Here is a 15549-nt window from a genome sequence, read left to right as displayed (position 1 = left end):
CATTCAAAAGGGAGAAAATCGATCCATAACACTTTCAGAACACTTTAGGTTCTTATGTTACACTGTGAATTGCATCCATTTAATAAAGTAGGGGCATCTGATGCCTGATACAGACTAAGTCACATACAGACTCGCATGGTTTTAGTGTAAAAGGCATTTTACATAATACATGGCAGTTGGTTTAACATACAAACATGTAAGTGGAATTGCAATGGCAGCCGTTATTGCTTTAGTTCAATAATACTAGTTAGCAAAATGTATTACTTCTTTACTATTTGTTAATTATTGTAAATATTCAATTATACAATGCCTATAAGTGATAGCTAATAAAATCATAGGCATTGGTAGACACTATTAAGAGCCTCTCTAGTAGGGCTGCACAAATAATCAAAATAAAACTGAAATCACAGTGTGGCTTAAAGGGTCATGAAGCCCCCCGTTTCAGCACTGGTTAGTTCCCACCACAGTTTTAAAAAAATGCTAAAAAATTGGGCATGGAGCGGAGCACAGGAGGTGGAAAAGTTAAAACCATTGAGTTAAAAACAAAAATAAATGCACAGATATTTGCACTCTGCATCGAAAACATATATGTGACCCTGGACCACAAAACCAATCTTAAGTCACTGGGGTATATTTTTAGCAATAGCCAAAAAAAACATTGTATGCATCAAAATTATTGAGTTTTCTTTTATGGTAAAAATCATTAGGATATTAAGTAAAGATCATGTTCTATGAAGATATTTTATAAATCTCCTACTGTAAATATATCAAAACTATGCATTGCTAAGAATTCATTTGGACAACTTTCAATGAGATTTCAGTATTTAGATTTTTTGCTCCCTCAGGTTCCAGATTTTCAAATAGTTGTATCTCAGTTTTCTCCAACAATTAAAATTACCGGATGCGAATGATTATCTTTTATCATGTGCATAATGTGTAAAATCTCAGAAAAAGTAGTCTGGGGTTTCATGACCCTTTAAATGGCTTATGGCTTTGTCAGAGTGAAGCACTGTGCTGTTTTTCTTTGTGTTTGAGCAGGAACTCGTTCCACTAAATGTGCAGGAGTGTGTTTGCCGGCCGCATGCGGGAATGCTCACTATTCAGGACCCTCTCTCGTGACACTGTAAAAGCTTTGGACTGCCTCAAAGAGAGAGAAAGGCCTTATTCACTAGCAGAGAAAAGGAGAAAGCATTTCAGCATGTCCCACAGGGATGGGCCAAATCGGCAGTTTGTTAATAACACAGCTTAGTAGCGCAATAAAACCCACTCAGCTAAAGAATCATTACAAAATAGCCCAAGTTCCTTTAACTGTAAATCACCTTTAAGAAGTGTCGAGAGAGTCATCGCTCAGCACGTCCAATGAATAAAAGGAAAAATCCATTAGCTTGCAACTATTTTATAGAAAATAGAAAATTCCTCAACAAAAGCCTGCACAGAGGAGGAGGCGGTCAGGCCAAGCGGGTGAGCGGATGATGAGGGCATGAGAGCTGTATGTGGGGAGGGATGGTATTCCCAGCAGGCAACCTGGCATGTGCCAAACACTCATGTGTCAGCCCTGCATGCATCCTTCTCCCAGTCAGGGGGCCTGATTTGGGACAGGACCTCCAGGGACAGCCTGGCCTGTATGGAACGACCGCAAAAAGCTTATTAGAAGCAAACAGACTGTTCTGTAACATGCCAGCATGGGGATGTAAACAAACACATAAATACACTCACGAAGGTTGGTGTGGACTGAATGCTGATTATTTAATGGCAACGCAAAGAAAGAAGAAAATTTGATGAAATCCTCAGAAGTTAACAAGGATTTTAAAAAAATCAGAAGCCACAAATACATAATCTAAAAACAACTGGCAAAGAAAGCGGCCACTTTCGTGTGTTTTCTGTTTGGTTCAAATGTTTGTGCAGCAAGACAAAGGCGCATTTGAAGTCAAGAGGAGGATTGTTTCAGTTTGTGGCTATGTCATTACTGTAAGCTAAAGTTCTCTCTCATCCTCCTACTTGCATTTGTGTGGCACAGCTGAAACTGTGAATAAAAGATGTGCCATGTAGCAGTCAGCTGTTTTCCTCTGCCAAAATAATGGGCAGCTCAGCGCCGGCTGTTTTACCTGCAATTAAGGGAGCTAAAAAGATAATAGTCTTAAAAGCATGCAAGTCAGTTGCATAAGGTGATACTGCTCCTTGTTGTGGTGCGCTAAAGGCGCAACATTACATTATCTCTTTGATATATGACTCTCTCATCTGCCAAAAGGATACCCAGCAAACTAAGCTGTCGGAGAGAGGTAGTAAATATCATAAAGCCTGTGGTATAATATTACATTTACTTTACTGCACCACAGTATTACACCAAATACCTCATAAGCAATACCATACCTGCTGGTCTGAATTACAGTTGTCTGTTCTTTTTCCTTTATTTTGTGCATAAAGTGCTATTAAAAAAGATAATTTTGCTTTTTAGGGGTGGAAATGCGTCATGTCAAATAATACCATAGTGTACCATAATTGGTGTTCCCCAACACCAAAATCCAAACTTAACCTCTCACTGTACCTATAAACAAAAGCAATCGATCTGAAAAGACCTACATTGGAATCGGATTTTGCCATGAAAAATGGTCAGCAACAACATCCCCATCCATTAAATCAGGCCACAAAAATTCACAAAATAAATGAAGCACAAATGAAAAGTCTAGAATAACTCAGATTTATTTTAAGAAGTCTCACCTTCAGTGACATGCCTATTTGGTGATCAATTATTAATAAGGGTTCTTATCATCAGTGTTGAAAATACCAAATGCTGCTTAATATTTTCGTGGAAAACGAGATACAGATTTTCTAGGATTCTTTAATAAATAGAGAGTTCAGAAGAACAGCATTGATTTGAAAAAGAAATATTTTGTTCCATTAAAAATGTTTTTACTGTCACTTTTGATCAATAATGTCTTCTTGCTACACTAAAAAGTATTATCATTATTTTTCAATCCATTCAAATTTTACTTAAAACCTACTTTTTCCACAAAAAAGCAGCAAAAACTGTTTTCAACATTGATAAGAAATGCTTCTTGAGCAAAAATACATAATATTAGAATGATTTCTGAAGAATCATGTGACACTGAAGACTGGAGTATCACTGGAATAAATTACATTTTGAAACATATTTAAACAGAAAACCGTTCTTTTAAATTGTAATAATATTTCATATTTTTTATCAAATAAATGAAGACTTACTGTAAGTATTAGAGACTTCTTTCAGAAACATTTTAATGGCTTTATTACTCCAAACTTTTGACTGGTAGTGTATAAATTACAATAATTGATAAATAATAATATATTAATTGTATAACCCACTACTAGCCAATACTACAAGAACAAATTAGAAAAAATAAATAAAAAAATGAAACCTGTATTAACAAGTCTACAGTTTTTGCACTGCCCATCCTCACCCAACAAAAGTGCCAAAAGTGTTCCATTTTTTTAAATGGAAAGAGCAGGCAGTGGTGTTAGAACATGCACGTACTGTTCCCAAAGGTGCTGGCATTCTCCTCCCCCTCTCTCAGCCAGCTAAGCACTTTCTCACATAGTAATATCCTGCAAGAAGGTCCAGCTGTGCTTTCATCTGCTGATTTCATTAGGCAGAGTAGGTAGATATCAAGGATTGCATTATGCTTTCCTGTAATTCAATTCCCAGTGTTCCCAGCCGACACGTTCTTTGCATTTGCAAAGACACTTCAACCTCCCCCTCCTACGTAACTTACCTATCCTATATGCCAGCACATTTAAAGCAATTTCCATCTGGGGGTGGGGTTGGGGGTGCTCAAGGCTGATTGGAAAGGTATTGTTAGCAGATTTGAACAACAATGTGTTTTGACACCGATGCTCCAGGTGGGCAACTTCCATCATGCCGCGTTTCCACCGAAATTACCCTGAACATTTTTACCAGGAACTTTTTCTCCCAGGAACTTTTTCCCCCCAAACCTGTTGCTTTCTGCGTTTCCACCGTGGTGTAAAGTACCGGGAAGATTAGGCAAATAGACTGGTGACGTAGGTCTGCGCGCGTTTCTCAATACAAAGTACCGCTGATTTAAAAAATAAAAAAAAAGTATGCTGATTTTGGACATGCATCATCGGTAGTTGGTTCAGACTTTGTGCATTCGCCTGGGGAGTGTGATGTCCGCGATGACGCGAATCCTGTAATTTTCCTCTCTGTATATTTATAATAAAACGAAATAGGATATCAAATATCACTGCCTCCTTTGGTTTTCATTTAAGCATAATAACAGCTGCAGAAATGTACTTAGTTCAGGGATATGTGTATATGCAGCCATTATAATGAATCAAAATATTATATAAATTTGCATTTTTAACATGTAGATAAATTGAATACAGATCAAAGAAAACCTGTTAGATTTACCCCGCAGCTGAATTATATTTTATGTTTAACCACTAAAGACACATCAGAGCCAGTGGCACATATCAGAAGGTCTAGCCTAGGTGAGGCTGCTTCTCCTCGGATAGATGATCATTGAGCTCCCGCTGATCGTGTGGAGCTCACCGTCTCCGAGATCGGCAAAACACATTTTTAAATAGGCGCTGTGTTTATAAATAAACAACAAATTTGAGTTTTAAGCAGCTACATTCTCGCCTGAAATACTTTTAAAATTACATTTCATGACACAATAACAGTAATATTTTGAAAATGTTGATCCGAATAAATGGTGGTTGAACTCAACCAATGCTGCGTGAACTCAACCAATCAGCATGTTTAGCGCCAAAGTCCCGCCCCCGAAAGTTCCGGAACTTTGAAAAAGTACCACCTCGCCGGCAGGAACTTTCTGACAGGTGGCAAGGAACTCGACCGGAAGTTGAAGTTGGTTGGGGGCTGCCATCTTTTAGCAGAACTTCAATTGCGTTAGCATTCCCATTGACTCCCATTCATTTTGGCGTCACTTTGACAGTGAATAACTTTACATCTGAGGCATTTAAAGACTCCGCTTGTCCATTATTTATTTCTAAAGATACACGACAATGTATAAAGGGCTCCATTACCTTCTATGTTACATTATGGCCCTGTAGAAACAGTTTTTGTAAAAAATAGGCTAACGATTGCGTCATATCCACTAGACTCTGTGTCGCATTACCGCACAGACAGGAGGAGAAGCTCGCAGGCAATTAACTTAATATGGCGTACTGGCGTTACATTTTAAAATACTATACAAAATAATTAATCAGAATACTTACTCCTGCTCACTCACGACAAAGAACTCCTCGCTCAAGCTCGCTGTCTCTGCAAGATTAACGATGGCAGTTTGCACGCACAGCCACTTAGAAGATTTACATCTGTCAGACAGGTTGCTGACGTCGTCAAGCTTCGTTTGAGTCTGCGCGTCAGAAACGGAAGTGCTAAAAAAATTCAAAAATGGGTGTGGCGAGTGGGGCGGGGCCGAGAGGCGTGGGAACGAGGAGTGAGGCCAGGTGTAGTGATTGGAGATGAGCTACACCTGTGCCCCACCGCCACAATGGGCTTCACTTGTCTCAATTGAGTTCTAATGGGGTCGCTGTGTCCATTTCTTTTACTGTCTATGCTTTCTGAGCGGCATTTTTTTACTCTGAACTTTATTTAGTTCCTGGTTCCTGCGGTGGAAACACACTGAGTACCAAGCCAAAGTCCCTAGTTCCTGGGTAAAGCTCCTGCGGTGGAAAGGCGGCACTACATTCAAACTCTTCGGCCACAGGGCCACAATGACACTGGTAATCAGCATGGATGGGCCTTTTAAAATATCTGATTTTCAAAAGGAATGGGAACATCTTAAGGCAAGGCCCATGAAAAATTTATGCGAAGGTGCCAGATCATTTCCATGCAGCCACGCTGTAGAAGCCCACTCGTGTGACTAGAACATTTTTGACAGGTCAGCCAGGCGGAACAGAGCAGTGCAGGCATGTGGTCCACTAAGGACGCGGAGAGAGCGCAGGACATGATGATTCCTCTGCCTTTCAGTCTGTCCAGAGGTGGCCTGCCACTTTCAAAAGATGTCCAGGAGTGAAGAACAGAGATCAGCGCAAGAGAAAGAGCAGACAAAATATCACTACTACCTTCATTTAAAAGGTTAAAATTCTGTCATCATTTACTAAGCCTTATGTCATTCCAGTAAGGGTAATATGACTTTCTTTCTTCACTGGAACACAAAAGGATATGTTAGGCAGAATATTCTTGCTGTTTTTCCACCCTTACTAATGAAAGCTTCAAAAAGAACAAGAAAGAATAGGATAACGAAAGTGCTATAAAAGTGGTCTATATGACTTCCACCCTCTATTTCAAGTCTTCAGATGCCTTCAGATTTTTAACCTCATAATGTTTAATCAAAATGTCATAACTCAATCTTACGCTGAAACAGACTTTATTCTGGTGATGTATGCGATAATTTTTGATTACAATACATCTCAAAATCCAATCAGAAACCAACATAAAACCAAAAAAAAAAAAAAGAAAAACGAAAAAAAAACCACTTTACATTTATTTCTTATGAGTTAGTAGAGTTAAGATTTATATTTCATAGCTCTGAAATTTGTCGTGCACTATAAAGCCACAGTGAGACACAACATAATTAAAAAACAAAAACAAAATAGCAATAGATACGAATAATGATTTTTTAAAAATGGTTTTCACATAGTGGATCTCTAACGCCTATAATATTAACTGATATACTTTGGATAAAACATGGCTTAATACAGTCACAATTTTTTGTGCATTTTTAAAAACCATCTCAGCACACGAATCATATGGACAACTTTTATGGTCTTTTTCATTTTAATAGTCTTTTATAATAGTCTAATCTGTATAATATATTCCACAGAAGAACGAAACTATGGGTTCGGAAAAAACATGAGACTTCAAGGGATGGTTCACTTTCAAATTAAATTTTGGTATGTTTTAGCTTACCTCAAGGGCATCCAAGATGTAGGTGTCTTTGTTTCCGCAGTACTTCCAACTTTGATATTTTTAGGTAAACCGTTCTTGTCTGTGGCTCAGACAGTGCAGATTGGTGGCGTATCGTATGGTAAACAGTAAACAATGAGTGACGTACACGCGCGAGAGATCACTTCCGGCGCTTTCCATGCTTGCGCAGACTAAGCCAGAGCGCGCGCACACGTCACATCAGGAAGCACGCGTGCCCTCAGATCAGTTGGAAGTGGTTGTGTACAAGAGGTAAAAACAATATGAATACTGTTCGTTCTCTTACACAAAGTGCTCGTTTCGTGTCTTAGGTCATCAATGTGTACTTATGATGGGGAATTGTTTAATTTGGACTCCTCTGTGCATGCTCTTTGAGGTGGTAACCATAGACCTTCATTATGAGTCACAGACAAGAACGGTTTGACCTAAAAATATCAAAATTGAAACTACTGCAGAAACAAAGACACCTACATCTTGGATGTCCTTGAGGTAAGCTAAAACATACCAAAATTTTATTTGAAAGTGTACTATCCCTTTAAGTTGAGCCAGGATTTTTACATGAACTATCCCTTTAACAACCAAAGTAAGAAGTGCTGAGAGTTGACGATGATGTGATGACTACTATTCAATGCAGTCTATCATCTACCACAATAATTTCCTGCTTAAATTAACAGAGCGGAAAGACCCTTGACTCTAGAATCCACCTCAATACAGACTGTATATATATTTACAAGGGGGTTTGTGATATAGGCACGTGACTGCCAGGATAAAAAATTAAAAGAATTTTGAAAAGGGAAATTTGAAAACACTGAAAGAGGGTGAGAGGAAGGAGAATTGAGAAAGAGAGAGAGAGAGAGAGATCCGCATTGGATCAAAAGTAATTATTCACAACAGGAGGCTGCAGAGTTAATTCCACCAATCAGAAGGAGGGTGGGGGGAGGGCTAGAGAGAATGAGAACAACAGAGATTGTTGAGAATGGAAGAGGCAAAATTAGAAAGAAATGCCGCATCAAATACAAAGCTATATTTACATGGATAATGTGTTCCTCATACTTCATGTTCAGCTGTGGAATGGAAGTGTTCAGTTCATTCCAGTTCATTTGATATTGTCACCATTGGCAACAGCATGCAGTCAACCACAAACACAAGGACTGCCAAGAGACTATCATTTTGTAAAATGCCCAACACTTAATCACTTCCTTTGTCACGGTGATTAAATAAAGCTGTTCGGAAAAGGATACTAGTGTACTGCTTGCGGCATGCTGCAGAGTATATAATGTATACCGCCCACAGTTTTGCAAAAATGTATGTTAAACAGTATAGTGTACCATGACAAACACTGCAGATAGTAGTCTTATACTAATTGCATATTGCACATTGTACATTTAAATACCATAAAAAGGTGTTAGTGGTGTAATATTATGCAATTGTGAACACATTCAGAGCTTTATAAATCAACTCAACAATGTGTGCCGACTGATACTGAATCTTGCAGTGTACATACATTCACATACTGCAAAAAAAAAAAAAGTATTGGTAATTTAGTACTACGCAATTCTGAATGCATCCAGAGCCTTATGAATCAGCTTATTGCTGTGTGTCAATTCATATTAAATCTTCAAGACACTTAAATGGTCCATACAGTGCGCAGTGTACATACCTTTGCATACTGCAAACACATCCAGAGACTCATTATCAATCTGAAATGAGTCATTATCAGCTGAAATGAGTCTTTAACCCCTAATGTCATGTTATATATCTCAACAACACAAATGTTCAATTCAATTTGAATCTTTAAGTATTTATTCTGTTTTTATACGTCTCCTCAGCACTTATTAAGGAAAAAGCACTTAACTCATGGTGGGTCAGTAGGTTTCCGTCATTATTACCAAATTTGCTTCAACTACAGAACATTTCATACTGGAAGTCCTCCTAAAAATAGCAGCCTAGACGCTACTGTGATCGATGGAACTGACGACTCTCGTACTGCAACATAGGGCATGTGCGACAGACAGGGTTTTACCCTTCTGCTCACTAATGAGCTGGTAACGGGTAGACGTGTGGCCACAGAGGTGAAGGAGTGAGAGAGATCTCTTTGTGAGTGAAAAGGCTTCCTTCTCCCTTCATCTTGCGATTATGTGTCAACATCAAACATGGCAACTAGCGCTCCACACCTGTCCATCAGTGCAGTCCTTTGGAGCTAAGATTAAAGGGGATTTTGCTCACCAGAGGTAAAAACAGTGAAATGAAATGCACTGTAGGACCCAGAACACATCATATATTGAATTCTTTCAGTTCTTTGTTCAGACAAACAGGTGGACTGTTGCGTCCTCAAAGCAAAGCGAACCTGCATTAGGAATCCAAACGCATTTTCAGAAAGAATCATTTTGATCTCTTGAAACAACTCTTCAAGCTGAGAGATTTGGAATTTAACATACACCCAGCAATGATGCCAAATCCACCAACTCAACACAGTGATATTCATTTATCGTCTTCTGTTCTTGGACTCAACCGTTCTAAGCTATTCCAACTTCCACCATGTTGCACAAAGAGAGATAAATCACAGCTTTAACAACGAAGATGATGTCATTTGGCCTAAAAAAATACAGATATCAGTTTTGGAATAATCCCAATCAGTTAGCAAGACAGAAATTTCAAAGGCTATTATGTATGCCCATCAGCAGCACTTCCAAAAGTCGGCATCTCAAATCTATTTTTTAGATGCATGTTATTGATCTCAAATTGAATAATTCAACCATGCTTATATATTTTTTTATAATATTCTGAGCTTTACATCTGCCTCCATCCAATCGATTGATAGAACCAAGTCCTGCCCTACATGTGATTATATATAATCACATTACGAAAGAAAAGATCTGTCGCTACTTCAATTACATTGCAACTTTAATGAAAAGCAAACTAAGTTTTGTCAAAGGCTCTTTGATAGGCTGTCAATTACAGCAAACTCACAGACCATCATACTGAACAATGCATTCTGGTGGTTTTAAAAGCAGAAATCGGAAAAATAATTTACATTAATTATATACTAAAATTTGCATTATTTTAGTTGCACTGTAGTATAAATCCGTTTTTTTTTTTTTTTTTTTAGCAGTACGACTACAGCAGATGAACTTGTATCTTAATGTAAATATTCTCTTTTTGGTGTTCTTGCATGTATATTATTGTTATCTGAAGACAAAAGCTAAAAAAATTAATTTGATTTGCAAGTAATGTTAGGAATTTTTCATGTTAACAATGCTTTTAAAGAGATTAAAGAAACTTTCACACATATCCCCCAACGTGGAAGACACTTTTTTGGGGGGTGGACTATCTCCAGACGACTTGCCAATGTTCTAGACTTCCATAGTAAATGCAAATCTGTATGCACAATTTTTACAAGCTGATGGAAAAGCCAACATTATTTTTTTATTGATCGAGCCTAGCTTCTGAACCCAGAATGTTTCTTTTATGCTGTCTCATGCTGATGAAGTGCGAGCCAATTCAAGACCTTGTCTGTAATAAAATATTACACAATCATTAAGCCAGTACATAAGCCAACCACTATCTTTTGTAAATTTGTGACAAGACAGACAGGTCAGACGACTGCTGAAAGCAATACAAGTACTGTGTTTTGACAGAGGTGTTCTTGAGCAGGGCAAAGAGCACTGTGGGAGACAGGAGGAGTGTGTAACAGGATTTTTATATGATCTACTTAATCACATCAAACTTCAAGGTCTTCCTTTTCTGTACACATTAGGGTTAAAAAGGTCAGATTACATTTACGTTCATTCATTTAGCAGACGCCTTTATCCAAAGTGACTTACAAGGTGTCCATTTATCAGTATGTACATTCGCTGGACGTCAAAACCATGATCTTGGCATAGATTTATACTAAAGAACTTCACATTCAATACAGTAGATCAGCAAAGAGAAAGACAATTCTAAAATAATCAAATAAAATAATCCACACTGCTTCTCTGCAAATATTAAAAGGTTTCAAAACTGTATTGCTGAGAAAAGCCATGCAAACATATCAGGTTTTATATTATCTGCAAAGGAAGTCATGAATAATTTACAGCCACTGTTGCACATGCATGGTTCGACTGTTCTACTAGTCACTTAGACAGGAAAAAAGCTCAAGAGCTCAAAAAAAGAATAATATTTATATTCAAACCAAAAAAATGTTCACACCTTAAGGAACCTAGTTCTGACTAATGATACAATTCTGATGTTAAAAAAAGTATAAATAATAAAAAAATAATAATAATAAAAATACTGAATACATACAATGTTTTTCAAAGAGGTTTCTTATGCTTACCGAGGCTGCATTTATTTGATTAAAATACAGTAAAAACAGTAATGCTATGAAATATTATTACAGCTGTTTTCTATTTAAAAATAAATGTAGATTATTTCTGTTGTGGCAAAAGTGAATTTCCAGCAGCCATTACTCTAGTCTTCAGTGATCCTTCAGAAATCATACTAATATGCTGAATTGGTGCTCAGAACATAAAATCTTAATGCCCCCCAATATGAGCGTACCATACTTAATTGTTACATTTTGCAGTGTTCAAAAATGTAAGGTTCTTCTGTCTAATCAATGTTGTGTGCTGTAAATAAACAGCTAAGTGTCGTGTAGAGCAGTTTGTGATCCATTTGCACGTATTTTAATTGGTTTACCTGAGGTACTTTGTGCTTTGCAGTAGTATTTCACTTTAAATGTTAAAAAAAATGCCTAAATCTACTCTACAGATTAGCTTTACATGAACATATTCCAAAGACAATTAAGGTTGTTAATTTAGATCTATCCAGGTGGTATATGAATAATCTTGTTGATAATTAATAATAATTTTTTAGCAAATGGAAAGCAATGGAGAGTTTCCAACTGCCATTTTACAGTTGCCCAAGCAGCTGTTCTGAGACGCTGGTAGCAAAAAGGGGGGAAAAATTTTTCTACTTCATAAAACAAATCAGAAATGGCACACAGAACAGTGAAAACTAGTGATTAAAGATGAAATGTCCACGTTTGAAATTCCACCAAAAAAAAGTTTAGGCCTTTGCAAGTTTTGAGTATTGATAGAAAACCAATAGGCCTGTTCAGACACCATAATATCAAACTATAACGCCAAACATTATAATGCACGTGCTCTATCAGCCATGGACACATTCATCCTGGCACAGAATCAACAAAATCTCTCTCTGACTCTTCTCTGTTCTTGCCCTTTTCACAGTTATTAATTGGCAGACTGCCGATGTAGCCAGAATCCTCCAATAACAATAAGCAATGCCAATGTGTAAAAAAAAAAACAGTATATTAGTATAAAGGTTGGTAAGAGGAACCTATAAAATCAATCTAGAAGAATGGACAGGCATGAACTACAAAAGGTTGTATGAAAAAAGCAGACCACGAATCAGAGGAAATCATACTCACCTCAAAGTACATCACATCTTAATAAATATGATAAACTTATAATAACAACAGACCAGTGACTCATCAGCATCAATATTAATATGAGATAATACTGCATTATTTGGCTTGAAAGAGACGCCACTTACAGATGTTAGGAAATCAACATCAAGGCCTTCTTTGTACTCCAGACATTTGTTGACCGCAAGCTTTTGAGCACCAAAAATGGCTGACTAACAGTTCATCTCCTTCTTGTACAGCATCAAACTTCCTAATAGTTAGAAGACTGGAATATCACCTCAAAACAAAACAGTCTCCTCATGCCTTCATTGATGTAAGCATGCTCAAATGCATACAGCCTTTGGAATATGGTTTTGCTTTTCTGGAGAAACACCTCAAAGAAAGAAGACCATTAATGAGGACACTTGGAAAGTGTCCCCAAACTTCTTCCAAGACAAAAACATCCATTTCCCACCTAGGAAAGAATCGTCTTGGTTCTGGCCCTTAGTTTTAGAAGTTATGAAAGTAAAAACAACACTTTTTAGTCCAATCGTAGAGGTGCAAAGGTTTCTTTGGCACTTGCCGTTTGTAGTTCCAGACATAGTAAAGCCATAAGTGAGAACATAAACAAGTCAGATGCATCTTCATTTGCGGTTAAGATAACAAAGACCCCTGAAAACGCATGATCATCTCTTAGCGCAAACAACTTCAAAAATCCAGTCCAAAAAAAACGGGAATTATCCAGAATTCTAAAAAAACGGCTTATTGATTACAAGATTTGTCCCTTTTTGTCCTAGCTTCCAGCGAAATATAATGCCGTTTTCTTTTAAGATTTAGTTTTTTAGCACTGAAGCTGAGCTCCTGCACTCAGGGTATTTTTGATTTCCTTTGCGCAAAAGCTGAGCAAACAGACAAAGGGAGCTGCGATAGAACCCTGCCAAGTCTCGCCTGGGTTTTTTCTCTTCCATTCCTCTCCCTCTCCGTGCTCCCGCACTCCCGGCATGGCAACTTTCCCGTGAAACCCTGGCGGAGCTCCAGCCTGTGTCTGCTTGTCTGGGCCCCCCTGCTCCCCCCGAAAAGAGCCAATTTAGGCCAGTTGATCAAAACAAATCTCAAATAAATTTCTCTTCTCTGCCATTCCCTGCCACCTTCATCCAAATTCGGTCCCCCCTTCTCCCTCGCCAGATGCACACACGCAAGGACATTGGAATGTCTGTCATCCAAATCTCCCCGGGGTCCCCACACCTCCGACGTCCCTCCTTCAGCCACACATCTGCTCCATCCGTTGTTAGCCACTGGCACTCAAGAGTTGCTCTGTGTTTCACCTATTCACTTTCAAATCTGGGGAAAATCCTGCTGCTGTTCTTCTTTTCAGTGCCGCGATCATTCTCCATGTGCCAAAACAGCACCACCTGTGCTACTACTGCCATATTTGGGGACATGGCAGGGATGCAGTGCCAAAGCGGGACAGCCCCAAGGACGCCCTCCCTAAACAAACTTCCTCACTTATATAGAAACCAAACCGTGCACTGCCACAAAATGTTTTATTATATTTAGTATGGCAAATGAACAGCTAGTGTGGTTGGTCTATATTACACTGACAAACTTTAATATGACCACATGCTTCAATACAACAACACCGTTATTAGACGTGCATGAGCAATCTTTTTTTCAAGTGAAACATTTATTCTGTACTACTGTCTGTTTGAAAATGTCTGTTTCAAAATTAAAATGTCTATTGTCTATATATACAAAGCACTTGAAAGTTTTTTTTTTTTTTTTTTTTTTGTAAATGCAATAAAAGTAAACAGGGTCCAAAGTTGTTTTTGAAAATATTGGAAATAGCTTGCCTGTGCTTGAGCACCTGCCCCTTTTCCCCTTGATGCCCAAAGTGCCCTTTTGTCAAGGCTATTTTTTTATTATACGGCTTTTTGTTAACGCCTTACCAATATAACTATTAGTAAAATTAAGGAATTATAATTTAGCCTTAAATAAAAAAAAATTAACGATTTCATTAATTAATAAGTTAATTAATTAATTATTATTATTATTATTATTATTATTATTATTGTTGTCTGAGTGACAGATTTTATTCATTTTTTATCTCTTATTTTAATTGGCTAAGAAATCAAATACACTGCTGGACAATAACCAATCATTTGTATTCTATAATATATTTTTTCCAATATTTTCCCAATGACAATTTTATGATTGATTTATGTAGGCTACTGCAAACACTTTTTTCCCACTTTTATCACAAAATAATGCAGAAAATATGTTTAATTATATGTCGATTAGCACTGCATTACTCATATTTTATATATTTATTACCTGGAGATGACTTGAAAAACACACATTAACCATATATTTTCGCAATCATGTGTCTATTTTCTTCATGTTTCATCAGTCAAAATGTTTCTGTTTTTTGTTCGGCTCAGCTACAGCAGATCATGCACATCAAAAGTTATTACTTCTATGAGTCCGTTTTGAACTTTCTCTCCGGCTTCGAGTAAGAATGAAACATACACTGCATGAGAGTGTTCAGCCATCTATGATGTTCACATCGCCTCGTTTTAGATACGAAAAAAACTTAATGCACAGACTATCCTTTCTCTTATTAACACTTGCTTGTGAACACACCTGACCAAATAAAGTGCAGGTGACGAATTTACATTTTATTCAAATTAAAATATATAATTTTTAAATGTAGCTAACACATAGTTACAAAGGTGTCTGTTCATCTTTGTTCTTGCTGATTGATTGAGAAAAGTTTAGTGGGCATCTTGTCTTTTTTATGTTATCTAACTAAAAACTATTCTATTATTATTACTACAGAATTTTTTTAAACGTAGAGGTCCTTAAAAATAATAAGGACATAGAGGTCCTAAAAAAAGGCTCATGCTGATTTTCTCATACTCTAAATTATTATGGTGTTTTTAAAGGTGTTTTCTGTTCTGTTTCTTTTTCAAAACTGCGTCACAGCATTTGCTGCAGTATTAATAGAGAAGCATTCATATCGATACATGTATATGCAGAAAGAAATGCTTCACAGTATATTGCTGTATTGATATTTTGAGCAAAGCCCTAATTAAAGCCTTGTTCCATGTGCCCCTTTTATACTCTGAGCAACTTTTCCCTCCAGATGTCTCTGCACGGCCCTGATGGTGAAGCTACATTTTCAGCATCATTACTCCAG

The 15549-nt window shown here is 37.4% G+C and overlaps 1 protein-coding gene across 5 annotated transcripts in view; it reads right to left on the bottom strand.

The window, feature by feature from the left end:
* LOC127939060 (mitochondrial peptide methionine sulfoxide reductase) overlaps positions 1 to 15549 on the bottom strand; it is a 58918-nt gene that overhangs the window by 40927 nt on the left and 2442 nt on the right. The window contains exon 1 of one of the 5 annotated variants that reach the window (XM_052536063.1): positions 12503 to 13685. The exons of the other annotated variants lie outside the window; for them this stretch is intronic. The gene's annotated coding sequence lies outside the window, so the exon portion shown is untranslated. Of the gene's footprint in view, positions 1 to 12502; positions 13686 to 15549 lie in introns of those variants that run through there. 5 annotated transcript variants of the gene reach the window in all.

The sequence above is a fragment of the Carassius gibelio genome, chromosome A20 (assembly GCF_023724105.1).
Source record: "Carassius gibelio isolate Cgi1373 ecotype wild population from Czech Republic chromosome A20, carGib1.2-hapl.c, whole genome shotgun sequence".
Taxonomy (NCBI): Eukaryota; Metazoa; Chordata; class Actinopteri; order Cypriniformes; family Cyprinidae; genus Carassius; species Carassius gibelio.
The sequence above is the reverse complement of the archived record's forward strand: the minus strand, read 5'-3'. Positions and strand labels throughout refer to the sequence as shown.